The sequence below is a fragment of the Python bivittatus genome, unplaced genomic scaffold, assembly GCF_059951505.1.
Source record: "Python bivittatus isolate LINGU-HERP-01145 unplaced genomic scaffold, Pbiv_v1 ctg000850_np1212, whole genome shotgun sequence".
In the NCBI taxonomy this organism is placed as follows: domain Eukaryota; kingdom Metazoa; phylum Chordata; class Lepidosauria; order Squamata; family Pythonidae; genus Python; species Python bivittatus.
The window spans coordinates 42,930,104-42,942,324 of record NW_028277112.1 but is presented as its reverse complement, the minus strand read 5'-3'; the positions used below and the strand labels follow the sequence as shown (position 1 = coordinate 42,942,324).

Here is a 12,221-nt window from a genome sequence, read left to right as displayed (position 1 = left end):
AATCATGAAAGCAATTGATTTTCCTATGTCTTGTATGACACAGGAAGACCCTAATGAGATACTGCACTTTTTTTCTATAGAGCACTTCTTCACATTAAGCTCATATCTCTAACAGTAAAGAGATATTACCATATGAATGAGATCTAAAATTAGTTTTGTGTTTTTCAGCATGAATAATGAATAAAGTTTTAAGGTTAGCCATACCCTGATTATGATGAGTAGGCCAGTTTTAATTGCTTAACATATTTTAAGAGCCAAGAAGAGCCTGTGAATCCACAGAGAGAGGTTGTGGGTGAACAAAAAAGGAAGGGATTGAAAAAGGCACATTCCAATTATAAAGAACAAGTTCTTTTTATATTCTTTGTGAGAATATAAATATGAATTAGTTTGCATATACACAACATCTGAAGAGTATGGAATGTGAAAATCAACAACAGTGAATGTCTACTTGCAGAAGGCAATGGTAAGCTTAGCCTTTGAGATGTTTCTGTGTCTAAAGAACAAAAATGGTCAATTGCATTAGGTGAGGGTGTAAGAATCTTTTATTTTTCAAGGAATTCACTGGAAGGTGACAAATGAAAAATGGAGACTGGTAAAGAGGGGGATCCAGAGTTTTTCTTTCACTGGTGAGAATATATAGATTTATTTCAATCTATTTCAGTGTGGCTTCACTGAATTTAATACTGAAATAGCTCTGGTTGTCCTGTCCGATTATCATAAAAGATACAGAGGTATTGCTACTATGTTGGTTCTTCTGGATCTCTCAGGAGCCTTTGATATAATTGCTCATACAATATTACTGAAGCAACTTGGTGGGTTGGAAATTTAAGCAATATATTAGAGTGATTCCATTCCTACCTTAGAGAACTGCAGTGGGAAATTTAACTGGCAACATGTTTTTTGTATTGTGGAGACCCACAGGATTCTGTTATTTTTCTCATGGTGTCCATTATTTACATGAAACTATTGGGGATGATCATCTGAAGATCTGAAATACAGTGTCTTCAGTACACAAAGGACATTCAACTCTTTACTTTCTGAGAAAGGAAAGACTGACAATTGCTAAGAGAGCAATAAACTGGATAAAGGTGAAAAACCTGAAACGGGACCCATATAAGGCAGAGGTGTTGTAAATAGGCATCTCAGGCCTTGCAATTAAGAAGGGAGTATCTCTTGGATGAGATGGCTCTCCCTCTAAAGTTATATACCTTAAGTGCTAGCTTTCATTTCAGTCTAACGCTAGAGGCACTGGTGGCTCCATAGATCTGATTGATGCACCCTTCTATCTGAACAAGGGGATCTAGCCTCTCTGAATCAGTTGTAAAGGCTCTACTTACAGTCTTAACAATGGTTTGGACTCACAGTTCAATAGCCAAGAATAGGAACTTCTTGATAGTACTGATATCCCAACTATGGAACTGTATCTTCTGAGAAATACATATGGCCCTGATGTTGTTTTGAACAGATTCTGTGGTGATGAGTGAAGCAATGTCTTGTGTGGTAATTTAGGATTCTTTTGAGCTTGTCAAGCATGAGGAAGTGGATAGAGTGCTTAGTAGTTGAATGCTACCACCCGTAGACTTGATCCATGCCCTTTCTGGCTCCTCCAGGTGCCAGCTGGGGTAAGAGTGGCTTCATCCAAGAGTTTGTCAATGCTTTACTGAGTTCCACCTGCCTTGAAGGAGGCAGTGGTGTGTACTCTCCTGAAAAAGCCCTTCCTGGATCCAGTAGTGTTTGATAACGTTCACCCATTTTCCATCTTTCCCTTTCTAGGGAAGATTTTCAAGGAGGTGGTGTTAAATCAATCCTAAAGGAAAAAGATTATCTGGATGCTTTTCAGTCAGGATTCAGGCCTGGTCACAGGACAGAAACAGATGACATATGTCTGGACTTCGATATGGGAAATGTACCCCTCTTGGTTCTCTTACTGGATTTAAATGGTATCACCCATGGTATCTTTCTGGACTACTTGAAAAGTTTGGAAGTTGGGGACACCATCTTTTGGAGGTTCCATTCCTATCCAAGTGAGTTGTTCAGTTGTTTGTCATGGGGGGCAGCAATAAAAAAATTGGGAGCTGCAATATGGCATTCCCCAGGGCTTGTTCCTCTTTCTCATGTTATGTAACATCTACATGAAACCATTATGGGATGTCATCCATTGGTTTGGGTGAGGTGTCATAATTATGTACAGCAGATAGCTAAGCCAGAGATGCCATAGATGTCCTGAAATTATGCCTGGAGTGTGAAGATCTGGGTGAGGAAAAGCAAAGTCAGATTAAAGCAAGAACAATGTCTGCTGTTTATCTGGGCAACCCAATAACAGAGGTCCCTGTAGTTAACTCTTGACAGGGTCATATTCCTGCAAAAAAGTTGATTCATGACTTAATGGTCCTCCTGGACTCTCAGCTCCTGTTAAAACCCTGCCTCACCAAGATGTCTTGGTAACAGTTACTCATGTCCTGATCATCACCCAGTCAGAGTATTGTAACACATTTTACCTGGAACTGCCTTTGGAGATAACCAAGAAGTTGCAACTTGTACAGAATCAGAGGCAAAACTGCTGACAGGGCTACCTTGTCATACTAGAAGTATACTGATGTTGAAGTGGTTGCATTGGGTCCAATTCAAATTGCTGGTCATTAACTGAAATCTCTTTGTGGCATAGCACCTGGTTATATCAGGCAATCCCTTGCCAGACTAGATTCTGCTCATCTGGTTTGGACATCTAGGGTTGGCCTGCTGAGGTTTCTCCCTCTTTTCAAAATTCATGAGGCCTTCTTGGTGGTGGCCCCACCTATGGGACACCTTACCCATATGGTTGCAGACAGCCTCAGTCCAAATCCATATGGATAGAGGTGGATTTTAAATATTTTTAAACAAGCAAACAAGGGGATATGCGTGTCCCCCATGCATTTGTAGGATAACTTCTCCAGGTTTTGATTGCTGTTTATATTGCTTCTGTAAAATGAAATAACGTTTAATTATTGTATATTATTGTCTTGCTTAGACAATAATGGTTAGATTGTTGATTGCTCATTTAATTGTTTTTATTTTATAATATTTTGTTCTTTCACATACTGGTCTGAGCTCCTTTGGGAGGAAGAGTGGTATAGAAAAGAAATAACACCATCACCATCGTTATTTCATAGCAGGTTTCTACTCATAAACTCCAAATGGTGAGTTTGTTGTGATAGAAATTGGGGGAGGGAGGGCTATATACTGCACCTTGAGTTCCTGAAGGAAATACAGATCTAATTCAAATAAATAAATAATGGTTTATATAGTGGAGTCCTTGGGGTTCTCTGAGCTTGGTTCTTTTCTTGCAAATGTTTCATTACCCGGCTAGGTAACATCTTCAGTGCTAAAATGGGATGGGGTTTCCTCTGTATTTATGTGCTGTTGCCTGCCTTGCTAGTGCTGGTAAGGGTGGGGATTTTGTTTTGCTCCTCTGGTAGTTCTTTGATTAGCATATGTTTGCTGCTACCTGCTACCACCAGGCACACAATCAAGCAGCAAACATATGCTAATCAAGGAACTACCAGAGGAGCAAAACAAAACCCCCACCCCCACCAGCACTGGCAAGGCAGGCCACAACACATAAATACAGAGCAAACCCCATCCCATTTTAGCACTGAAGATGTTACCTAGCTGGGTAATTAAACGTTTGCAAGAAAAGAACCAAGCTCAGAGAACCCCAAGGACTCCACAGTTCAACCCTGAGCTACCCATATTCACCTCTATTGGTTTATATAGCCCTGATGTATATGTAGGTAGTGAAGTTAATTTTATATATAGTATAATTTGTAAGTAGCTACAACACAAGTAGAAATTTGAAGCATCTTAACTTTATTCACTGAAGATTTTGAGATAAGGTACTGTTTCTCATTTGGTGACTGTCTCTTCCTAGTAATGGAATTGTTAATATTAATTTTCTAACTAGGCAGAACCAAAATTGGTCAGGAAATGTATCTTTTGTCTGAAAACCCTTATCAACAAATCCTAGATTTCTGGTGCCAGAAAAACATGTTGCACAATTTGTTTCATATTATTAGTTCATTCGAACTCTACTATTGAGCAGATGTTCAAATCAAATCAAATATTTATTACAGTCATAGACCAACATAATGAGAGCAGATGTTTAAGGTATCGCATTAGGAGCTGGTTATTATTAAGCTACAGATATAGCTGTGTTTAACATTTAGAGATTGGCTACTTTAAAAATGGAACTGAAAATCAATAGGGTCCATGGTGTTGGTTTAAACATAAGGTCAGTCACCTTTTAAGGTGTATCTACGATGAAGTTCAAAGTAACATCAGCAGACTTTACTATGGGAAAATACATTTTGACACATGTTTCCCATGGCATGCATTCAGTCTGGGAGTAAATATAATTCAAATAAGGACATTATAAGGCAGTGGAGCTGTTTGTTTGCAGAATCTGCCATTTGATTTGGAAAAACTCTATAAACTAAAAGTTTCTTCATTGACAGTACAACAACAAAACAGTGTGCCAATTTAGTGGGAAGTAGTATTACAAGGAGAGTAATATGGCATTACAGAGTTCAGTATCATCCAGTTTAAAGAATTATATCCATAGAGGTCAGGTCTCCCAATTACTATTGTTTTTACAAAGCTAGATCAGTTCCCCTAAAGTCTATCCAGATAGCTGCACATTCACATCAGTCATTTTCACTTTTCCTTCACTTTTCTTGCAAGCAGTGGAAGAAGAAAGGAGGGGGGAGCCTAAGATTTCAAGGGTTTACCTAAGAACTTCTGAATGTAAAGCATCTAAGGGCATTTTCTTTAATCTACGTGCTGCTGGAGTTGCTTCTTCTCCCTGTGCTATTTGCAAGGTAACCAAAGGGAGGCTAGAAAGGGATATTGGAAATATGTGTTACACCTACCTTGTGCTACTGTATATATTTTTTATATGAATTGTTCTCTAATATGTTCATTTTGGGTATATTTTTCAAATTCTGAAGTGTGTTGCAAAATCCGAAAAAAGAACCAATAAATCGGTTTAGTTCTTTTTTAAGTCAGATACTACGAATTTGCCATACTTCCATAAAAGTGACAGTAGAACCTAAGAGAAAGAAAAGAAGCATCCCTCATTAAGGAGAAGATTAGAAGATATTATGACAGATTATGTGAAATAATCCTGATGGCAATATCACAAGAAAAGAAAATATTTTATTCTTCATTGCATAGATGAAGAAATATGCAAACAACATTCAAGCTGAACTGTCCCTTGTCTTTTTGTATGCACAAATGACTGTTTGGGATCAATAGGATAGCAATAAATAGTTTCCAGTTATATTGCAAAGTAGGCTGAGGTGGGTAGGGGTCAGAGCTGCTCACAGAGGAAAAATCAAGAAAGAAAATTGAAAGCCAGCTGCAACAAAGGAAAGGATGCTTATAAAGATCAGTCCACAGGCAACTGGAATTTATTTTTTATTTATATTTCAAATTTAGATACTGCCCGTCTCACGAAAAAGTGACTCTGGGTTCACAATAAAACAATAAATATTAATTAAAATACAATAAAAACAATATAAAATACAGTAAAAATAGAATAAAACCAGACACGTACGCAAATAATATCTTCCAAAATGTTGATGTTCAGTAAGATGTTAACATATGGGAGCATCTTCAAGGTGCTAGCCACCCCCAGGGTTGGTTGCCCCTTTTCTTGCCCCATGCCAGTTGGCAGAGCCAGGTCTTGACTGCTTTCTGGAAGGACAAGTGAGTTGGGGCCTGCCTCACTTCTGGGGGAAGAGTATTCCATAGGGCAGGGGCCATGGCAGAGAAGGCTCTCTTTCTGGGCCCCTCCAGTTGACATTCTTTCATCGACAAGATCCACAGCATACCCTCTCTGCCTGACCAGGTGGAACAGGTAGATATAATGGGGGTGAGATGTTCCCTCAAGTAGCCCAGCCCCATGCCATGTAGGGTTTTAAAGGTGATAACCAACACCTTGAATTGGACCCGGAAGCAAACTGGGACCCAATGCAGCTCATGCAGCAAAGGTGTAACGTGCCCATGCGGCTGCATTTTGAACCAGCTGAAGCTTCCGGATACTTTTCAAGGGTAGCCCCATGTAGAGTGCATTGCAATAGTCTATGCGTTAGATGACCAGGACATGAGTGACTGACTGGAGGGACTCCAGATCAGAAAAGGGCGTAACTGGTGCACAACACGTAATTGAGCAAAGGCCCTCCTGGCCATGACTGCCACCTGCTCTTTGAGCAGGAGTCGTGAGTCCAGGAGGACCCCCAGATTACGCACCAGGTCTGTCTGGGGTAGTATGACCCCATCCAGAACCAAAGATGGTAAACTTCCGGATACAGAGGAGCCCCCAACCCACAGCCACTCTGTCTTATCAGGGTTCAGCTGAAGCCTGTTGTTCCCCATCCAGACCCCCACAGTCTCCAGGCACCGCAAAAGGGTAGAAACAGCATGATTCAGATCACCTGGGATGGAGATGTATAACTGGGTATCATCTGCATATTGATGATACCTCATCCCATGGTGGCGGATGATCTCGCCCAGTGGTTTCATGTAGATGTTAAAAAGGAGCTGGGAAAGTACCAAGCCCTGCAAAGGAGGGGCCGTGGGCTGGACCTCTCACTCCCTATCAACACCAATTGGGACCGGCCTTGGAGGAAGGAGGTGAACCAGCACAAAACTGCCACCCATCTCCAACTCCCCAAGCCGACCCAAAAGGTCAATGGTATCAAACGCCGCTGAGATGTCAAGAAGAGCAAGGATGGATGTGCTACCCCCATGCCGCTCCCGCCAGAGATCATCCAAAAGTGCGACCACTGCTGTTTCAGTCCCACATCTGGGCCTGAAACCCGACTGAAAAGGGTCCAGATAATCCGTTTCCTCCAGGATCCTCTGGAGCTGCAACACCACCACCTTCTCAACCACCTTCCCTGAAAAGGGAAGGTGGGAGACTGGATGAAAATTGTCCAGTACGGTGGGATCCAGTGATGGTTTCTTGAGGAGGGGGTGTACCAGTGCCTCTTTAAAGGCCACTGGAAACACTCCCTCTCTCAAGGATGAATTCACTATCGCCTGGACCCACCCACACGTCACCTCCCGAGCTTCTTAACCAGCCAGGAGGGGTATGGATCTAATTGCCAAGTGGTGGCATTTACAGCCTGGAGGACCCTGTCCACTTCCTCAGATCCAACAGGATCAAACTCTTCCCAGATAACAGGGTAAGTACGTACCCCAGGCATCTCCACAGGCCATGCCACATGCTTGGCATCCAATTGGGAACATATCTGAGCAATTTTATCTGCCAGATGTCCAGAAAACTCCTCTGGAACTACTGTGTGGCTAGCAGAAGTATATTGTTTTCACACCATTGGAGATACAATACAAATTATTCTTGGATTTGTTTGTTACAACATATTTTAAAAAGCTACTTTCAAAAGATCAGTTTAATATATTTGTGTGCTACTATGTTTCAGTGTACATTAGTAACTTGTACAGTGAAGAATAATATTGAGTTATCAACCCTCCTATTGCAAGCACAAGTAGAAGAGGTATTAGAAATATTATTTACTTTTTTAAATTGACCATTTTGGACTGCTTCTTATTTATCCACTGTTGTTATGCTTAATTTTACATATTGGGAATACAATAGAAGTGAAAAGAAAATAATATACCACAATATTTTGGTTATCCCATTATTCTATGCATGCTTGGTCAGAATTAATCACCATAGGACTTTCGCATGGTGAGTGTACCTAAGATTACTGTATTAGGCTGAAATCTTACAAGTAAGGAAACTAAAGAGAAAGTCTGATTGATTTTAGCAGGCTTTGTATCTGGTGAACTTTCAGAAGGTTATTTTGCATTTGAGATTGTATCTGATTATTTGAATTATTTTACACATCTTCCTATTGTTTCTTTTATTTATGTAAATGTTGAAACTATCTGAACTTGTTTCCACGCTTTCATAAATCCAAATTAATACTAATTTGGGTTTCAATCATTTAAAATATTTAAGAAATCAAGTTTTTTTCAGGATAATCATAATTACCGTAACCCTAAAATGTTAAGTATATATTTTAATATAACTAACCATAAATAATAGCACAAATAATCTAAGTAGCATAATGACCCCAATCTAGTTTTTAAACCAGCATCACAACTTTTTATTCAAAATATACAAACAGGGCCCATCAATAGTGAAGGAAGCAAATACATGTTATGCTTTATATGTATGGCTACTTTATATGACATACCCATACTCCAACAGTATTTCTGTATCACATATTATCTCATGTCTTTCTCCAAGGAACTAATGGACATTTAGTTTAAGAAGAATTTAATATTCCCTGTTATGTAAATATATTGCTGATACAAAAGAGATCACATACTGATACTGCAAAGTTCAACATGAAATCCATAGAGCCTGTTTTTCAGGTGGTAGATTGGGAAGAATGGCACAATAAATGCAATAGCTTTTCAAACAAACAAGTAAACAGATATCAGTCCATGGCCACTGGCATCTCATTTGGAAAAACACCAGCTGGAGCCTTAGAGTAAGCAGCTGTTGTCTACAAATTAAGGCTGGTACACATGGGGAGAAGCCTTACATAGGTTTCCCCAAATCTTGTTGGGCCAGATTTTGTGACATTTCCCCAAAAGTATATTGAATTTTAGCAAACCTTTGCAAGACTTGGGGCAGTGCTACTGGCAGTATGGAAAGGCAAGGAGGCAGTGGCTCTGTTGGCAGAACGTCTTGGGTGGTGTTGCATTGGGCTGCTACGTGACTTGTCTCGAGAGACACTGAAGCACAAAAACAAAAGTTCTGGAAGGAAGGATTCTAAACGTTCTGATTGGTTACTAGGATTGGTATGTTAATATTCACTGTCTTTTGTTTAAGAGTGTAAAATACATTAAAAATGATTTTTTTAAATGTGCAGAGTAACTGTTTAAGCAAATATTTGTAAGGCATTTCTAACTCTGGTATTGATTTAATAAGTCAGTAGTTTGCAAAGTAGGAAAGATTTACACCATAGATAATAGCTGATTGAAGGAAACCATTACATTTTTCTGTTCTGACTCTGTCTAAGTTCATGGTGTTGCAAAACACTAATGTGTTTCTAGAAAAACTGCTGGAGGTTAATAATTTTCTAGCATTCTGTTTTGTTGATGAAGTACTTTATAACTCTAGAAGCAAGCCAAAACTGCATCACAACGTACATGGAAGTTCAAATCTAAAGAAAAACTATTACAGTTCATATGGTAGTTTAGGAAGGTGAAGTAGGTCAATTAAATACAGAATAAATGAAATTCTCTAACATTCTTAATTGTGTGTATTATTAATTTATTTTTGCCTGTAGACAGTAAATAAATTCTGCAAAACAGTATAAATTCCAGGAATTGTGGCATACTTTTATTGAAAAATGTTATTTAGTGAAAAATTATGAAACAATGCTTTGAAAGAACAATATTTCAGAATAATCATTTTGACAACATAATTACAGGCTTGGAAAGCGATATGACAGAAGTTCATATATATATTTGTAAGTATATGCAGGTATATAATTAGTTTTACAGTAAATCTAATGTAAAGCATGACAGATATGATTTTTAAAAAATGATTGTACCAGTAATTCTTCTTAATATCTTCTTCTAAAGTTGCTATAGAGATATTCCACTTTAAATCTCTCAGATGTACTTTTTTTTTTAAGCAACTTAATGATTGAATTGATTTGTTGCTGCGATATGAGTGTCCTTGCTATTCTTCTCTGGGGCTGGGGTGGAAAAAGGAAGGAGAGGCTATAAAAGTAATCCAGTTGGCCACTGAGATATAGGAAAAATCAATGCTTCAGCCAGTACCCATCCTCCCATTTTCTTTGCTTCCTTACTGGATTTGCTTTCATAGTGAGAGAAAATTTTAAAAATGGGGACTGTGTGCGGTAGAAGCAGAGCTGTTCCTCCAATTGCTCCAAAAGAATGTGAGGGGAGAATGGTGCAAGATGCTGTTGTACCTTGTGTGTGTGTATGCCTTCGAGTTGACTCCTGGCAACTGCCTGGGCAAGTCTCTGCAGTTTTCTTTGCAAGATTTCAGAAGTGTTTGCCATTGGCTGCTTCCTACAGCTGAGAGAGAGTGGCTGGCCCAAAGTCTCCCAGTTGGTTTCATGATTAAGGCAGGACTAGAACTCCCAGTCTCCTGGTTTCTAGCCTGGTACCTTAATCACTACACCAAACTCTCTCTCTTATCTTGTATTAGGAGCTATGCAAAGCAAGATGGGAATGAGAAATGGCCTGTCCTTCAGCTTTAGCTTGTCCCTCAGTGAAATTATATTCACAGTATTTCTTTCAGAATAGCAATAAAGCTGAAAGTTAATTGGTTCAGTTTGTGAAGAGCTTTACAAATCCTATAATGTCACCTAAGATAATATGTGAGAGCCTTTCCTACCACTTTTTGATGCAGCCAATGTAATTTTGCAGACATTTTTTCCCAATTTAATTAATTTGGTAAATTACAATGGTGGTGAAAGTGCTGGAACAACAGTGATTTATATAATGAGAGGTTTTCATATATGTCAATAACAAGAATTTTTATTGTGTGGTTACATATTGTGCAACTCTTTCTGAAAAGCTTAGAAGAAACAATCATTTAAGGGATAACACTTTTGAAATGCCTAACTGAAAAATGACTGGGTATTGCTCACCCCAGAAAGAATGCCCTTGCTTAATGGATTATTCTTCTCTCTCCATGATTTACTATTGAAAATCTTGGAACATTCCCAGTTTCATAGTCTTGATTCATTAAAATATTAAATGTCATGAAAGTGAGCAAATTACTCTTTAACTTGGGGAAATCTGGCATGTTGGCTGGGGAATAACAGAGTTCTGCAATTATTTGTTTATCATTGTATCAGGAGAAGAAAAAGACATATTTTTCTACCAGAGATCTACTTTCTTACTTACTATATCCCACCTTTCTTTCAGAAGTAAAAAGTGAAGTACTCTGTTCTCTAGGTTGCCCCACAACAACCTTGTGATATGTTTTGCTGAGAGATGCTACCTGGATTAAAGTGAGCTTCCATTACTGAGTTTGAACTTAAACCTGGGTCCCATAATTCTAGTCCAACATATTTAACACCACACTATATATGTGCCCAAGCTCTTTTCACATAATGTAATTTTTGTACACTGAGCACTTAGGTGGGGGTGGGATGATGGCAACATCATGCTGGCAATCTACATTGCTTGCTGGTAGTTTCCATCACTATTCTGGCTTTAAAAATCGATACTATTATGTGAGCAGCAAAGATGTTGCATCGAGAATATATTCAGGTTTGAGGAGTCCTTGGTGTTCTCTGAGCATGATTGTTTGCTTGCAGATGTTTCATTACCTGACTATATAACATCATCTGTGCTAGTGAGTGTGAGGTTTGCTCCCTGTTAATATACAGTAGCTTGCCCTGCCAGTGTTGGTGGGGGTGTGGTTTTCTTCTTGGTAGTTCCTTGATTAGGGTATTGTTTTCTGCTTGAATGTTTATCTGGTGTTAATCCCTGGTTATCTGGGTGTTGGTTGCTGGAGAGGATGTGTTATGGTCTTTTTCTTTCCTTCTTAGCTTTTTTATTGTCTTTTTTGAATTATGTGTAAATGTGGTTTATCTCTATGTGGCTATTGATGGCTGATTTGTCCGAATGCCAAGCTTCCAGGAATTCCCTAGCATATTGATATTCAGATTTGTATTTCTACCTGTATTGGCTTCCATGTGAGCTAGTTCCTGTCTCATACATACCATCATTTGAGTGCCACCTGTAGACATCCACACTGTCAATGTGGATTGAACATGTGGTTTTCTTAAGCACTTTGGCATCTTGAAGAATGTTGAAGGCATACTGTACATGCTCACATGTTAAATTTTCAAGATTTAGTAACATCTGAATAAAACTGTGGAGTGCTAAATATTGAGGAACTTTTGAGACTCGAGTAGAATTAACAGGAGGCAAAGGTATGTGGAATACACTGATTTTCCTGTCTGTACTAGCACACGTACAGGTGAAATAAAGAAAAGAGAGGAGGAAGAGAAAACAGACGTTCATAGTTCCATCAATCCTATGTTCTGTTTTCCTTCTTTCTTACCTTTCTCAACCTCAAATCATACCTCAGCTCACCTCATTAGACTCAAATTTCTCAGATTTAGGTTCCAGTTGTGTGTACTAAAGCTTGTACAATT

At 38.9% G+C, this 12,221-nt stretch overlaps 1 protein-coding gene across 1 annotated transcript in view; it reads left to right on the top strand.

The window, feature by feature from the left end:
- The window catches only part of GLIS3 (GLIS family zinc finger 3), a 166,506-nt gene that overhangs the window by 71,136 nt on the left and 83,149 nt on the right, over positions 1–12,221 (top strand). The window lies entirely within an intron of this gene.